The 17,716-nt window shown below is 33.2% G+C and overlaps 1 protein-coding gene across 6 annotated transcripts in view; it reads left to right on the top strand.

Moving 5' to 3' along the window:
* The window catches only part of btbd11a (BTB (POZ) domain containing 11a), a 209,764-nt gene that overhangs the window by 111,523 nt on the left and 80,525 nt on the right, over positions 1–17,716 (top strand). For 2 of the 6 annotated variants that reach the window (XM_073946312.1, XM_073946310.1), the window contains exon 4: positions 9,901–9,956. The exons of the other annotated variants lie outside the window; for them this stretch is intronic. The gene's annotated coding sequence lies outside the window, so the exon portion shown is untranslated. The remainder of the gene's footprint in view (positions 1–9,900; positions 9,957–17,716) is intronic. 6 annotated transcript variants of the gene reach the window in all.

Raw genomic sequence — 17,716 nt, 5'->3', positions numbered from 1 at the left:
TCGCAAATAATATCATATTTCAGCTGGATTATCGGTTGCTTTTGACACCAATATGCACCTTTCACATGCTCACTCAATATCTTCACTCTTCCTGTTCACCGTAAATAACACTCTGAACTGTAAAGTGAAATAGCTGTCGCAACTCAACATTTATTTATAGATAAATCTGTAGAACTTCATCCACTCTATGAAAAACTACTTTTGATGTCAGGCCTTGTTTTAAGTCTTAATACCACATCCAGTCTCTTACCATAAAAGGTGTTTTATATTCAGGATTTAATAGCACTCTAAGGTCATCTTGATAACATCAAGTATGAACCCTTACTGAAGTGTCGGTAGTTTGAAAGTGGACTGCAACCTTTATTTTATTACCAGATGCTGTATTCATATTCTAATTCCCCTGTCTGAAACAGAGCCTCATGAATAGTCATTGTTCTTTCCAAGGCTTGGGTTTAAGTTTGCAGGGAAGGTGATAGACAGAGTGGAGAGTTGTTTTTTCAGTAAGTGGATGCTCTGTTACTCGGAGTGTTTTTCGGGACATCTGAGAGCGACATTGAATGACATGCTCTCTTGACCTTTCAATCTTATTCCAGCTGAATCACTGACCCTCTCTGTGCTAATGAGTCAGCGAGGACTGTCTCTCTGTCCACTCAGCACTGTGACAATCAAAGCACTTTATTTTGACACACCGCCATGCACTCTTTCTCAAGACTTTTTTTGAAGGAGTCATTTCATGAGGGAGAGAATTGTCGTAAGAAAATTTCTTTCACGTAAAAGTTAATTTTATTTTTATTTTATTTTATTGTATTTTATTTTTTTATTTTATTAATTTAATTTAATTTAATTCAATTCAATTCAATTCAATTCAATTCAATTCAATTTAATTTAATTTAATTTAATTTAATTTAATTTAATTTAGGAGAGCTAATAATTTTGACTTCAACTGTAGATATTTAAAGTAGAATTTAAAAAAAATGTGACGTTAAGAAAATGATGTATAATGTATTTATTCGTGCGTTAAAATGTATTTATTCTTTTAATCGTCAGATACATTAAAGTAAATTTAAAAATAGTGTAGAAAGTCAGTGCATAAGATATATGCATATGTATGCATATGTGTGGTTTATTTTTGTTTATATGATTTAATTTTTGATACTGAACACTTGTGAAACTTTTAATTATTAACACTGCATATTGCATTAAAATGTTTTATTCTATTTTTACTATGCATTTTACAGTTAATTTCTTATTTTATTGGCCTTTAAGTTTGTATTATTTTTTTAATAATTGTAGTATATGATGAAGAAATGAATGCATTATATAAATATTGAATGGAGTTATATAAATAACTGTGTGCATATGGAGTACCTAAAATGTTTTAACTTTTACAATGTAGAAATGTTTTTATTATTATTATTTATGTTTTAATGTAAATATTTTATATTATATTATATTACATGTTAAAAATAATCTTATTAAAATTGACAAAAACTTTAGAAATTCAGACTTAAAAAACAGTGTATGATAAAGTAACTATTTATGCATGCCATGAACAATCGTATGCATGCAGAATGCATGTAAAAAAACATTTTGTTGGTTCAAAACCCTTAAAAAATTTGTAAATTTAATATATATGCATGACAAATAAATAATGCATCATATGAATAATTGCATTAATAATGTATAGTATTATTTTTTAAATGTAAATTATAAAGCATTAAGAGTGTAAGGCATTTTAGTGTAAAGTATTAAGAAATATTAGATTTTAATAATAATATTTAAAATACAAAATACAAAGGTTTCAAATATATTCTTAAAATAGTGTTTTTTCCAAATATTTAATAATGCATAATACGACCCCCTTAAGGCTTAGTTTTTGTCTTGATACAAAAAAAGCATAGCACAATGCAGTATTTACTCCAGCACCTGTCAGAACTGGAAAAATAATACGTCTAGTGTCTTGTTCCCTCGCTCATGTCAAGCATCTGTCAGAAACCCTGTGAAGAAAAGACATAAAAAAGAGTTAGTTACCATGAGTAATATACACACAAACAATGGTTTCCCCTCTGTTCTGCTAAACAATAAATTCTCTTAGAAATAAATAGAAGCATTACAAATCTGCCAGAAGATGAAAACAGCCCCAGTCTGTCATTTATCTGAAGGTTCAGAGAAAGAGCTTTCATACAATATATTTATGTTGATCACAGAGGCGTGAGATTGCTGCTATTATATATCATAATAGGCTACATATTATATCACAAACATATGCTAATGGGCATTTTTAAGTTATAAATCATACATGCCAACGGTTGTAACAAACACAGAATAGATTGTTACAGGTTTCCGCCAATGTGGTGAATAGGAAATTATGCACTAATTTGATCTTCTATATCCCGCAGATGTACTATAATACAGTAGCTTTATTCTTTAGTAGGGCTGCCCCAAACTTTTTCTTATGAAAAAAACAAACTTGATTGAGGGTTGTGGGCTGAAAGTAAATATAGCAAACTGTAATACATTAAAGTTGCCATGGGTACTTTCTTAATTTATTTTCCTAATATTAAAAAGAGAACATTGCTTTATAGGAACTAATGAAGTATAATGTAAAAGGTAATCCATATAATGAACTTATTACAGCAAAAACAACAACAATCCCATTTATTACACAATGGAGTTCAATGCCAAATAGCAACACAAGTCAAGCTTTTGCATTGATTTACTCACAATGTTATGTGCATTGTCCTCTATTCGTGAAGAGACAGTATTTACATTATTAAAAATCTGATTCATTTACAACATTTAATTTAAACACTGATAAAACAGACAAAACAGCTACATTAAATTCAAAATGACGATTTCTGTTCCTCATCATTCTCTTTTCAGATGAGATGATAGGCCAAATCAAAGCTTACCATGGGCCAACTTTGGCCCGCGGGCCCTAGTTTGGACTTCTCTGTTCTATAGTATAGAGAGTTGGCTGGCTGTTTGCTGCCTTGAAAGAAAACTTCCTTCATTACTGCTGTAATGGATCCTCATAAATGGCTGCAGTAAATTGAAAGCATCTCTTCATGTACTGTAGAGAGCTTTACACTAATGGCATGATTTACTCATGGTTCAATCCATACTGTATATGATGTGGTGCAAATTCTATCCAAACATTATCAGTATTAAGTGAAATATGTGCACGGTAGTATTTTTGTTTGCTTTTTTATGAAAGTAAATAAAATATTTAGATTGCTTCTAGAATTGTGGATGACGTGTGGACTTTTGCAACAGCTAAAAACTAATGATCAGATGTTTCAAAGTTCTTTTTACATATAAAGAAAGAATGACAAATAACATTCATAATAAAAAGGGAATACTGTTTGTTGGGCCTTTAGAGTTTAATTTAGAGCAAAAATGATAAGCCCACTCGTGTTGTTACTGTTGTTTCATATCGATTGGTTTTGGAACGTCTTCTGTTCTAATGTATGTTTTTAGGAAATAAAAAAATTTGCCCAATTAAAAACTTGTTCTTTAATTAACCTTCTTAAACTCAATAGTATTGAACTCAAATTCTTCTTATTGGCTCAAAAATACAATAGCAAAGTCAAACATTTTCTCAGTGATGTTAGATACTCTCGAATCTCCTTTGAATCAGATAAAAAAGTTTAAGTGCCAAGTTTGATCAAACCTTCTCCTTTAAAGCTCATATCTATAACATTACTCATAATATTAATCACCTTCGTCCTGTCCTTCATTGAAGACTACCTCTACTCTTGTGCATGCTCTCATAACATTACAAATTGACTATTGTAATGCCTTATTCTATGGGCTTCCTTCAAAATCATACAATAATTTTTGCTACTGAATGATATAAAATGATTATGAGAGTATGCAGAGCTTACTGTTATAATTTTAGAATGTACTTGTTAGAAATTCCACTGCAGCAATATTCTAGGAGTGCATTTCAATGAAATTTACTTGCAAAGAGACTTTGAATTCAGTTAAAAATGTTATTTAAAAAAAAAAAAAAAAAAAAAAAACAGGACATACTTTTGCTTCTGAACCACATTCATCCACAAAGCAATGAGCTAATAAACCTGCTTACTCAAACTGAAAGCAAATAAAAAATGCTTTTATTATCATTCATTAGGCAGCAGCCCAGGCACCACTGCTGGAACAAAACAGAAAACAAACCCTTGCAGTCTTTCTTTGATTAACCACTTAACGTTATCCACATTTTTTGGATAAAAAATAATACATGTCATATTGTTGCCAAGATAAGTTCAGGTTTATGCGAAACATAATAATAATAATAATAATAATAATAATAATAATAATAATAATAATAATATTTATTAAATATTTAATGAAAAACTCCAACAATTTTATCCAGAAATTCCAAAATTTCATTGTATTTTTTTTTTTATAAGAAACACTTTTCACACTACCGCCAGTACCTTAACTTCCATAATGATCAGCACATCCCAGTGGATCGTATTTCCTCATATTTATTCTGCTCATTACTTTTGGCAACGTCATGTTATTTCTAGGGCTCATCCCAGTGCCTCTGGCCTCCACAGAATCCCTCTATGGCCTGTGAATGACAGACAGAGATTGTGTTTTGCTGTCAGGATATAGATGAGAATAGAGGTATAGCACAGGGGACTCTGAGACTGGCTATAATGGAGGGTGACGAGAGTGGAAAATGAGCGGAAACATTAAGACGAGCTTGAGCTAAAGATGCCGGCTGTGAAAAAAACTACAATCGTAAACTGCATCCATAATTTTAATAAGCCTCCGGTTGTACTGTGTTAACTGTGGAACTGACTGAGCTAAAGTTCTTATCCTTGTGAGTGCGGCAATAGAAAAGCCACTCACATTAAATTAGATGAATTTATGCCAAAGCAGTAAACAAGGTGAACATTGTGCCAGATGCATTTTTGTGAAGAATTTCGGGGATATTTCAAAGGTTAAAAGGTTTAGTTATGGTGTGAATTACAGTGCAGTGTTCACTGATGATATCAATAAACCAATAATTAGTTTTATTGGATATTACAATAATGGCAGACATCATTTCTTAAAGCATTGGTAAACTAATAAAAGCATTGCTAATAATAATAATAATAATAATAATAATAATAATAAAAATAATAATAATAATAATAATAATAATATTTTTATTGTTGCGTTTAAACAAATTAGTCATTTTGTAGCTGTCAGTATTACAAGTATAAATGTTTGAAAAAGAATTATCTATCTATCTATCTATCTATCTATCTATCTATCTATCTATCTATCTATCTATCTATCTATCTATCTATCTATCTATCTATCTATCTATCTATCTATCTATCTATCTATCTATCATCTACCTACCTACCTACCTACCTACCTACCTACCCACCTACCCACCCATCCATCCATCCATCTATCCATCCATCCATCCATCCATCCATCCATCCATCCATCCATCCGTAAACAATTATATGACCAATTAGTCCTGACAGCAAATGTTTTTAGGTCATTATAACTAAGTTAATCAGGTTCTAACTTAATGGACTTAATTTGAAGCTGTTTTAAGTCAGTTTAACATAATATACATCATAAGGTTAATTTCATTTAGCCTAGAAAATTAAGGCAACCAGGATCTTTTACAGGGTATCTATCTAAAATGTGGCATCCCAGTCAATCCCTGCTTTCCTGAGTTAATTTAACCCAAAAAGCTGGGTTGGTGCATCTATGTGGATCTTGATTGTTGCATTGATTAAACTCTTAGCAGCAATTAATAAAAAAAATAACCCAGGTTTGGGTTATATAGAACTACCCAAAAAATTACCCAAATATCTCAACCCAATATTTGGGTAAAAAAAATAACACCAGATTTTTAGAGTGTGTTATTCCATTCAGTGTGTATCTTTTTAATAACCTAAATAGAAAATGGAAAGAGAAGTCAAAGAAGGATAAATTAGAAAGAAAATGTGAAGATTAAAGGAAAGACATTTAAGTATTATAAAAAAGTTAATGTAACAGTGTATTTACATGACAGCAATACTAAAATGATCAACTAAAGTGCCACAATTTGAGTTTTTCCAAATTCCAAGTTTGCAACTTTCCTTTACATTTCTGAAAAGTTTTGCAGACATACAACAAGTTTGGTAAAATAATCTCAATACACACATACAGTATCTACAAAATCCAAACAACAAAAACACTATAAACAGTCACAATTTTGTAGTCCTACCCCTCGAAATATGATGTTGTTTAGATTATTGGCTAATAGTTAAAATCAAAATAATAGTTTTAAATCTTTAAAAGCTTTAAATCTGCTTCTAAAATTTTTTTTTTTAAATTGCTTGTAAAATGTTTTGTTGTTGTTGTTGTTGTTGGAAACTGATTTAAAAATATCTAATATTAGAGAGCACTGATATATAAAGCACTTGCATTTTGTACTGATGAATACACAGTCCAGTATGAGGGTCATTTTTTGCTGGGTACTCCTGTCTTCTCCCCTATGGCCTGGCATTTTCCTAGTTCTTCTCTTGTTCTTGACCCAAATCCGTCATATTGCATGGTAAACATCCCCGTCAGTTCTTTCCTGGCTCCCTGGGACTTATCTGTAGGCTAAGAGCAGGATAAAACCGCAGCCTGTTTTCTCACCGTCGTAATTACTGTCACCATAAAATGAGCCTGTTTACATCACTCAGTAAAGTGCAGGACGCAGGGGTCCGAGGCCCAGTGGTTCTGGGTCACAGCCAGATTGTGATCACCAAGGTTAAGAATTGATGAAGATGGGCCCTTAAGTGCCAGACAGAACCGGAGGCTGTATGAGCAGAGGAGCGTCTGCGTCTCTCCGGTGTGTGGGGTCTGCCGGGTCTGTTTTGTAATCGGTTTTTCGAACTCTTGTCTGGTGTCTGTGATTTGTCAGTGCTGAGGAAAGTGGGCCAGCGTCTCTCCCACTGCCTCTGCTGGAGCTGTCACGGTGACAGCGCTGAGCATTAAACTATCAAAGCGCAGCAAGGAGCTCCAATGCCCTCCATAGTTACAGAGCGACATTTCTGGACATTCGCATGATAGATGATGAATTAATGTTTTACGCTTGGGGCTGGGCTGATCTAAAAGCATTCTGTTTCTGACAAGCAGTTGCAGGAAATATTATAGATTTAACATTACTCAAGAAATAGTTGCTGAATATGATCTTTTAAAATAAGTATGGTCAGCAGATTTCAGTAAAATTGAATTCTGCTGCCATATAAATTTGAATTTAAAGAAATAGATGTTTATATTTTAATATAAATATTATTGTTAGTTGTAGATTAATGATATTTCATTTCATTTCGTTTTATTTTATTTTATTTTTATTTTTATTTTTTTTATTTATTTATTTTATTTTATTTTTTTTCATGCTCAAAAGGGCTGAATTTATTTTGGAGAGTTGGAGAGTGGTACGGAAAAGCCCCAAAGAAGCGTAACTCCCAGATGGTTGCATGGCCAGTTCACAGGGACTGAATTTATTTGGTCAGACATAACATAAAACTTAGTAGGTGAAAAATTATTACAATTTAAAATTACTGTTTTTATTTCTTATTTCAAAATGTGACTTTTCTGTAGTTGTTATTTTAATTTAAAGTTACATTTAAAGTCAGCAGCCCTTAGGCTTGTCTTCACTGATCTTTCATAAAATAATGACATAATTTCTGACAGGCCTGGAAATTTATATTATATTATTCAAGAATAATTAGCTGAATATTTAATTATCTGAATATTTTAGCATGATAATTTTTTTGTGCTTGGTCAGCAGATTTAAATAAAAGAAGCCAGCAATGCTATCAGAGAGGTTGTGTCTAAGGCTTTACAAATGCAAGTGCTAGAGAGAAATTCAGAAAGCCAGGATTTAAAAAGTGGTTTTGATGCCTTTTTCCATAGACGAATAATAATATTTTTTAGCTATCATTCCATATTGGACAGCTTTTTCAATTTGATGGCAGAACCAATGAAGTGAGTCAGACCAACCAAAAACAGCAGTTGCTGGATCAGGGGTCAGGTCACAAGAATAAGCCTTAGAGTAGTCCCTGAAAATTTCGCTTTTATATATATAAATAAATTATGCTTTTTTATACTTTTTTATGCTTTTTATATGAATTAGCATTGTAGATTAGTTTTATATAATAAAATATAAGTTTATATTCCATAAAAGTTTAATTAAAAGTCATCAAACATTATTCCAGTCTTCAGTTTTCATATACGTATATTAAATGTATAAAAAAATAACTGAACTAATAACTTGGTGTCAAACTTTCATGGACCATATCATAAATTGTTTATGTTATATATATTTATCAAGCTATAGAAATAAATTACAATCATGCTTTTCAAAAGCAAACAATAGCTAGATATCAAAAAATCTGGCAATTGTTGAGTAATATGGTAAAGTTTCAGAAATGTCAGAACATGTGAAAATCACTTGCTTTTTGTATTCATCCCCCTCATCAGTTTATTCTTGTACACCTTTCTTTTTTCTCTCCCTTCACTCTCACTAATTCATATCAAATGGAGTGGAGTAGGTCGACCTGTCAAACGAGCTCAGCCCCCTGCAATAATTAAAGCGAGTGTTGCTTGCCTGTGGCAGAACTTGCCGGAACCCGCTTGCATGGCAGAGCAGCGAGAGGGGAATGAATGTGCAGTGGCACAGAGGAAATAGACCGAATAAAGCAGCGTTTCAGATGGAGAAACACGCTTGGCTCAGTTCAGCTAACTGTACATTCACCTCTCTTCAACTCTCAGGGTTCCTCTACTGCCAGAATCTTCAAAAAACACTCAAAAATAAATACATAAATAAATGATGTACTGTATCGTGCATTATATGCCAGTATCAGTTTTTGAAAAGAAACAAATTAACAAAACACCAAGCAGTCACAGATTTTGTAGTTTACAAGGAGATAATAAAAGTAGTTAACTTTAAAAGTTTGGACTTTTGCCAAAATGTGCTGTTGCTTAAATTGTTGAGTAATAGTTTACATGGTGATAAAAGTGGTTAACTTTAAAACTGTCTTTAAAAGTTTGCTTATTTGTTCTTTTTTTTTTTTTTTTTAAATGTGTTGTCTGGTAAATGGATGGCCAATATGCATAATTTTTATTGAAACTGGTGTACTTAACTACTTATACATGTTAAATGAGCATGCACTCTTAAATGCCACATTTCAACTTAGAGTAGTGTAAAAAAAGAATTTGCCCCTTTACTTATTTCTTATAAATTATTTTTGGCACACTTTACTGTTTCAGATCATCAAACTAAATTGAATATTAGTCACAGACAACACAACCTTTTCCAGACTGGTAGATCTCGATTGTTATCATTATTTGTTTTTAAATTTCTTTGGATTGCAGCATGACGTCTGGCTTTTGAGGATCTTTTGGTCTACTTCACTTTGGCAGTCAGGTCCTATTAAAGTGATTTCTTAATTGCAAACAGGTGTGGCACTAATCAGGCCTGAGTGTGGGTAGATTAATTGAACTCAGCCTTAATAGACAAGTTAAGTTGTATTTTAACAGACACTTTTTAACACAAATGTACTTTGTTTTCCCAAAAACTCAAAAAACTAAAAAAATAAAGTAAAAACTCAAATTTAAAACATTATGATATGTTTGCTTGTGTTATTTTTGACTAATATTTAAATTTGTTAACCTGAAATATTGTGACAAAGTGTGACAAAGAAGAAATCAGTAAGGGGCCAACACTTTTTCACAACACTTTCTTTTGCTCCCCTTACTTATTTCTTATTTTTGGCATGTTTGGCACACTTTAATGTTTCAGATCATCAAACTAATTTAGATACTATTCAAAGTTAACTAAAGCTTTTCTAGACTGCTAAACTGGTACAATTATTGTCGTTCTTATTTGTTTTTTAATTTTTTTAGGATCTCAGAATGATGTCAAGCTTTTGAGGATCTTTTGGTCTACTTCACCTTGTCAGGCAGGTTTTATTTAAGTGATTTCTTGATTGCGAACAGGTGTGGCAGTAATCAGGCCTGATTACTTGATCTAGATTAATCAGAACTCAGGTGTGATAAAGCAGAGTTATGTTTTAACAGACACTTTGTCATAGGGCTATGTAGTTTTGGACTTTGTTTTCCTTTAATACAAAAAAACTTTCATTCAAAACTGCATGACATGTTTACTAGTGTTGTCTTTGACTAATATTTAAATTAGTAAAAAAAATTTGAAACATTGAAGTGTGACACATGCAAAAAAATAAGAAATCAGTAAGGGGGCAAACACTTTTTCACAACACTGTATATATTTAAAAGTCTCTAATATTAGCCCGTATTCTACCAATAAATAAAGCACTTGCATTTTGCACTGATGAATACAGTTCAGGATGAGGGTCACTTTGGTTGGGTACTTCTGAAATCTTGTCTTCTTGAACTCTGAAAGCAAATGAATTCATGCAGAGGTCTGGGTTACTGTCTAATTTCGGATTATAATGAAGGCGTTTAACTCTCAAGTCATGTCTTTTCTTATGTGAATCTTAATTTAGCACAGCTTTCATTTCATTAGCAGCAGGGAGCAAACCAAACAAAGGAAGAGAATGCAGTTTTTCTTCAAGGGAAGACTTTTAACCTGTCTTTTCTGTACATTTTTGCTCATCAGAGTGTGTCTTGAGGAGCGTTGCACCTTGGAGGTGCATTTCAGTTTGCTTTTCTCTAAGCTGTTGAATAGGGCATGATGAAACCTGTGACTGTGACACCCTATCCAAGAGCCAGTGACTTCAAGGACATTTTTTGCTGCCAGACAAATTGGAGTAAATGTCAGCTGAGAAACAGTAATTGCTGCCTAAAGGTTAGGCTAATTTCCACATGTTCGGGCATGTTTTATGGTATTTTCAGAGGCCTTTGGGACACACCTAGTCCTTCGTTTTGTGTCGTATCTGTCTGGGATTAAGGCAGAAGACGTGTTGTGTTGTAAATGTTTCTTATGTAATGTTACGGTTCATTTCCTAATTGTAGAACAGCAAGACCGTGAGAAAATCAACAAAGCAGCCTTCAAATCCTGTATTACACCTACCGGTAGACAGCTACTTACCTCACTGTAGGTGGGAACCTGTAATTTAGGCCTCATTTTATACCTAGTTTAAATTTATATATATACAGGTATAAAAAATAATAACAGACCACATGGAAATGATCAGTTCTCTCTGTATTTACCTTTTATATTGATATATTTTAGAAAAAAAACACTGATTACATTTCTTACTGATTTTAAACATAATTAAAAATAAAATTGTTGTAATTTAAAGCTAATTAAATGATGCCATATTTTCATGTTCATATTCGTTTTTACGCAGCACAATAGTGAGTTAAAATAGCAATATTTGGTGGAAAAACTCTAATAACTTATTGTTATTAGAAATGTATAGAATTAAACAAAAAAAACATTTTACTCAAACACATAAATCTTGCCAATCCAGAGCAACTGAGACTTTTTAAGTGGTGTCTTTTTGGTGTCTCAGTGTAAAAAGTGATTAGTTTAGACTTTGCTTTAAGAAGGTAAGTAAACATGTTGTCTTAAAATTATTAAGTAGATGAACTATATGTGCATAATTATAAAAATAAAGTTATGGCAACTCAACAGTTACAAGGTAAAACTGTTTTAAACTGAAGCAACTTATCACATTTTACATTGATTTACTTTAATCGGGGTGTGCACTTCTAATTTGGGATCTATACCACTGCTGTTATATACATATTTAATACAATTGAATTCATTAATTTTTTTTAAAAAGTTTTTAAGATTTCCTTAATTTATTTAAAAAATGACTTACTACTTCTTACAAATCTTCTTATGGCCTCATGGGATACTAAAGTGTCCATCAAATGAGCAGGTAGTCAAGTCAAGTTAAACTTTATTCATAGATCTCTTTACAAACACAGAAGTGAGCCAAAGTGATTTACAGAAAATATACAACAAAATAAGCATAATAGTCTTTAAAATACATAAAATACAAGAATATATATATATAGCTAAACTACCTAAAAAGCACATAAATTGAAATAACCAGGTCTTAAGATCAGGTTTTAAATGCCAATAAAATCAAATGAGTTTTAAGAGCTGATTTAACTGAGAAAGAGGGCTGTCTTATGGGCAGCGGAAAATCCTTCCAAAGTCTCAAGTCAGTTTCAGCTGACCTGAGAGAACAAGTGGGCCTATAGGGGTGTATCAGCTCAGAGATTTAAGGTGGGGCAAGACCATTTAGAGATTTGAAAACAAATTAAAGAATCTTAAACTGTGATCTGAAATGAACTGCCAACCAATGAAGCAAAGCTAACACGGGGGAAATGTGGTCATATTGGCAATAGCTGTCCTGCTACTCCCCACATACAATGCACTACAGTAATCTAACCGAGTGCTCATCAAAGCATGGAATATCTGTTTTTTTTTTTTTTTTTTTTGGTATATTGAATTATTTTTGCTTGTCTAAATTGAAAAAAAAAATACTACAGCTCTAGTCTTATCATCAAATTTAAAACCTGAGTCAAATTTAACCCATAAAGTTTGTGACTGTAGGCTTAATATGCTGAGCTAATGAACCCAAATTGAATATAGGAGTCCCAACGGTACCTTCAGAAACCAAAAGGTACTATTATATTTTGGGACACAATTTTCACATATTATATTTTGCCTATTCTATAATTGGGAAGTATTCAAATTTGGATGAAATTCCGTGGATGACAACCTTTCCTAGTTAGCAGCAGAAAACGTTTATTTTAAATCTGTATCTAAGATATATGTTATCTCATTGTCAGCATACATTGAGTAGATGGCAATACTGTATGTATATATATGAGTGTGTGTCTGCATTAGTTTTCTATACTAGCAGCAGGTATTTTTATAAGAGTGCACTATAAATTCTTCACAGTCTCTGGCCTCAGATTAGTGGCTCCTCTTCCGTGTTCTGCAGACATATGGCCACCATCTGCTTGATCCTGGCCGCATCAAGGTACACACGCTGAGCCCCAAGCAGGGGCCTCTGGGTCATGTTAACTCATAAGATGGACCATCTCACCAGCAACATGAACAGAATGTCAATTTGAAGACGTTTACATTTAATCAAGTTAAAATGTGTGATTATACACTTTGGCTAGTTTTAAATGTGCCTTGTTGATTCTTTACTTTAAAGGCATAACTCACTAACAATTCTGTCATCATTTACTCACCTTTGGCTTGTTTCAAACCTTTATAGGTTTCTTTATTCTTTAGAACACAAAAGAAGATATTTTGAAGAATGTTGGAAACCTGTAACAATTTCCTTCCACAGTATTTGTTTTTCCTACTATGAAAGTCAATGGTTACACATTTCTTCAAAATATATTCTTTGTTGTTCAACAGAAGAAAGAAACCCAAAAAGGTTTGAAACCACTTGAGGGAGAGTAAATAGTAAATGTTCATTTTTTGGGTGAACTGTCCTTTTAATGTAGTTTCATAAGAAATAAACATTTGAAGTTAGTTTTGACCTGGTTGGTCAGGATTGAGAAATAGTAAGAATTAAAGCATAAACCCAAGAGAAAGCAAGAGTTGCTTTTATGAAAGACACAGCCTTTGTTTTATGATATTTTTCTCGATTCTTTTTGGTCTCACGCAACTCTGTGTCACAGCCTGTCTTTTTACAATTCCCTCAATCCTCTCATCTTCCATCTCTGTCCTTCCTCCGCTCCCTGTAAAGCAGATAAGAAGCATGCGAGGAAGAGTTAGGGTTGCAGATAGGTCAGTGAGTGTGGTTTCGCCATTGGCTTTGAAATTTGTGCTTCTTCCCAAGAGTGACTGGCTGATGCTGAGGCCTGCAGGCCAAAGGGTATTTACGTCATGACCTCATCCAGACCATATTTTACATGCACTTTGCAGCTTGTTGCCCACTCAATGTTAATTAGCTGAACAGTCTTACGTTGGCATGGAACATCTGTGCATACAGGCCTCCTCCACTTACAATTTCCCATACTATTTTGCTTCTCAAGCATGAAATGAAAGCAAAGTTACATCAATCAGTCACCAAGCATATACAAATTTTTACACATTTAAATTCAATAAATGTGTGATTTAAATAAATTGTTAATCATTTTATTCAGTGTGTTAGATGTATTACAAATTTATGGATGTCTTTTATATCAAATCGTAAAAATATATTAATTATTGCATTTGAAATGAAAGTTCAATAATTACTTAAACTTATTTGCTATGCTGTCATGGCATCTTATTGCACATTATGACTTAGCAATATTATGACACTTAAATAGTTTGTGTGTATAATACCCATTGTATAATACTCATTAAGGTGTCATAATGCCAGTATGATGCCTATTACGATGCCATAACGCAAAATATGACATCATCATGCCATTATGAAGTTGTGACGTCATATTATGATGCTGCAATACTCATTATGACATCACAATGTCAATACAACATCTTGATATTGTGTCGTCAGAATACTATTATCATATCATAATGTAATTATGACATTCTAAAACCCATTAGGTTGTATTTATATCAATCCTGATTGAAAATGTAAATACTTTCTTGGCAAATGTGTTCTATTAGTACATTTGTACAATATAAAGGTCTGTTATTTAGCATTTAACGCCTATCTAGAGAGAAAAAAATATTCTTTCAAGTGTGTTTAATGTAGTAGGTTTCTTAGGGCTAAAACCCAGTCAGGTGTATGTTGTTCAAATGTAATATGTTCTATATCAAAATACGTGACCCACAAACCACGCAGAGAACAAGAGGGCCAGAAGATATAAGCGTTTTATCTCTTTTCTGATTGGTTGGTTTTGACTCCATGGCTTCTGCCTGTTGTCCTCTGCCGGTATGAGTCAGTCCAGGCTCACAGAGCACAGATGGAGAGCAGGAGCATGTTGCAAAGCAGCGTGGGACTTTCTTTTGATCCCATTATATGATGTGAGCAGTGTTAATGATTTGGAGAGTGCCGGTATGTTGGGGTGATTTGTAACATTTGTGATTAAATAACCTTTGCAGTTCATTGACGACTGACTCAGCCAATGTGTCACTTTATTTGCAGTAATCTTATGTAGTGTTGGGAAGCGAGTAACCAATAGTAGCTACATTTTTCTGTAGCTTTCTTTTCAACATAGAGCATGTTTTCCACTAATGAGCTACTTTTTTAATTGAGTTGTGATGTTTTGTTGTTGTTTCTGTTGTTGTTGTGATATTACTCTGTGAAGTAGCAGTCAAATGCACTCTCCTCAAAATGTCCTTTCTCTCTCTTAAAGATTAAGAAGTCATTTGCTTTTGCGAGCTTAAATTGTTCATTCAGATGTTTCAGTTGAATGAGCCAGTGTCAGACAACATCTTTTCCCCTTCACTATTGCCCTTACGCTTAGTGCTTGGTCACAAAAGAAATACTGTTACTAAATAATGATTTCTCTAATCAAAATAGCTTTTCTCAAAGGTGAAGGAAGATTTTTTATAGCAAAGCAAGGTCTCTTAAGCTTGTTTATTGTTCATGTGCTTTTATAATTGTGTCATTTATGGGTTTATCTCCCCCATCAATAGTGTCTGAAACATCAATGACACTGTTAATGGTGTCTAAAACATCAATGTTTACAATTTTGAGGGAGATAAACCCGTAAATTACTGAATCAAATGCTGAATCAAACACATTACTTATTTTTGATTGCAGCAATGATTTCAGCAATAACAGTTCAATATGGTGAATTAAACTGCGGACACTGAATGCTTAGAATGAAATGTAAAAGTGTAAGTTTACATACCCTGCCGTACATGTGCAGTTTTGCTTGTTGAGGATTACCCAGGCCTTATGTAGCCGTCTTTTTTTCTTGTCTTTGGCTAGGCAGAAGCTCGGTTTTTAGCATTACAAAGTTGTGAATCTGGTAATTATGGAACATTATTTCTTGCACATGACCACACAGAACAAAATTGTAAGCTTCCAAATACTTGTAGGCCTTTAACTTCTCTCTTGGAGTTTCAATAAGATAATCACTTGGATCTTCAATAAGAGGGTTGTAGATTCGGGGCTGGATGCTTGACCATTTCATCTTATCCAAATCTATTGGGAGGGTGCTATCACAAATGGACCTGTCAGACAAATACCGCTTACTTTAATGTTAATTTTGCAGAATCACTGTGCTGATCACTGGATGACGAGCTGTAATAATACACTGAAAGCATTATGTAAATAATATATATAATATGTAATCATCAATATAACTTATTTCTAAGACAACAACAAACTCTGTACTGCATCAGATGTCATTCCCTCGCTGTAAATGCTAACCCTCCCGTTTTTTTTTTTTTTTTTTTTTTTTTTTTTTTGCAACCTCACTGTGCGCGCATCCTGAATGTTTTTCATAATTGATTCGTAATTTGTCTGTGGCAGGAGTTTTGGGAGCAACTTCTGTAACAGGAAGGCTGAGCCAGAGGGTGTTTGCATTGCATAGTAAAAAGGCATTTGCATTCACAAATGATTGCAAGCCAAATTGTGAAGATTTTCTAAAAATATAGTTACAGACAACAAGCTTAATCTAGGATAAACATTGGTAGGGATTTTACAAGTTGGAGGAAAACGGTCGAATGTTCGTGTTTCAGTAAAGACACTGATATTTCTTCTTATAAGGCAAGTTAAATTACATTTTTTACTGCATGTAAGGCTGTTGCTGTCCATTTTCCATGTCTTCTTTAACATTCATACAGTATATATTATGTCACAACATTAGATCAATTGATCAGAAGAAGCACAATTGTACAAATCCTTAAAGAAACTGGAAAATTTGCTCAAAAGTCTTCATCATCTTCTTGTGATCAGATCAGCTAAAATACATCTTAATGAAAGGTGTAAAAAAGGCCCATGCTTTTACATATGACAGAAAATTAGCTGAAAATGAAAAAGTATCACTTATTATATTAGTAATGACACAATCAGGGATTATAAAGCACCGTGGAAGAAAAGGTGACTTGAGTTCATCTGTGCATTTATAGTTATGTAATATAATGTGATTTGTGATTTGAAAAGGCATGAACATTTTACAGATTTCCATCACTAAATACAAAGTGAAGTGATTTTCTGGAAATTCTAACCATCAAATAATTTTTAAATGATGGCGTCACAAGATAAGTACGTTTCTGAATGTAAAATAAATCATATAATTTTGCAATTATCCACTGAAAAAGACATTCACTCTGTAAATAGCTCCATCATGTTTACTTCATTGTAGTGTATCTAGATGGACTGTAGAATGGCTTTACATTATTAGTAGCTTGTAGCGTGAGAAGCTACAGTTTCTAAGCAACACCACCAGACACATTCCTGTTACAGTGGCAAAGTGGCATTTCCTTGTGACTTCTATTGCAAGAGACAAAAAGGGAGCACAAGCCATTTGGGTTTTCTGCACCCTGGAAAAAACATGTCTGCATGTGGGCAAAAAGCTCTGACCTAACGAAAACCCACAACCGTTAGTGAGCCATTAATGGGTTAATGTGGAAATGGAATTGAAACACTCCCACAGCAGAATGAAATGTCATCCACTGATAGAACCGTTGGCCAGAATTGCTGTGGTTTGGAATTTCAGTGTCCTTTTCCTAAAAGTAATCTCCTCTGTCAATCATCATTCACACAGAGGCTTCACCCAGGCCAGTGTCGCTCAATCTTTTTACAGTCCCAGCATGCTTTGCGCGCAATCTAAAAGCAAATAATATTTTGCA

The sequence above is a fragment of the Danio rerio genome, chromosome 4 (assembly GCF_049306965.1).
Source record: "Danio rerio strain Tuebingen ecotype United States chromosome 4, GRCz12tu, whole genome shotgun sequence".
Classification (NCBI taxonomy): Eukaryota; Metazoa; Chordata; class Actinopteri; order Cypriniformes; family Danionidae; genus Danio; species Danio rerio.
This window is presented reverse-complemented; position numbering and strand designations above follow the sequence as displayed.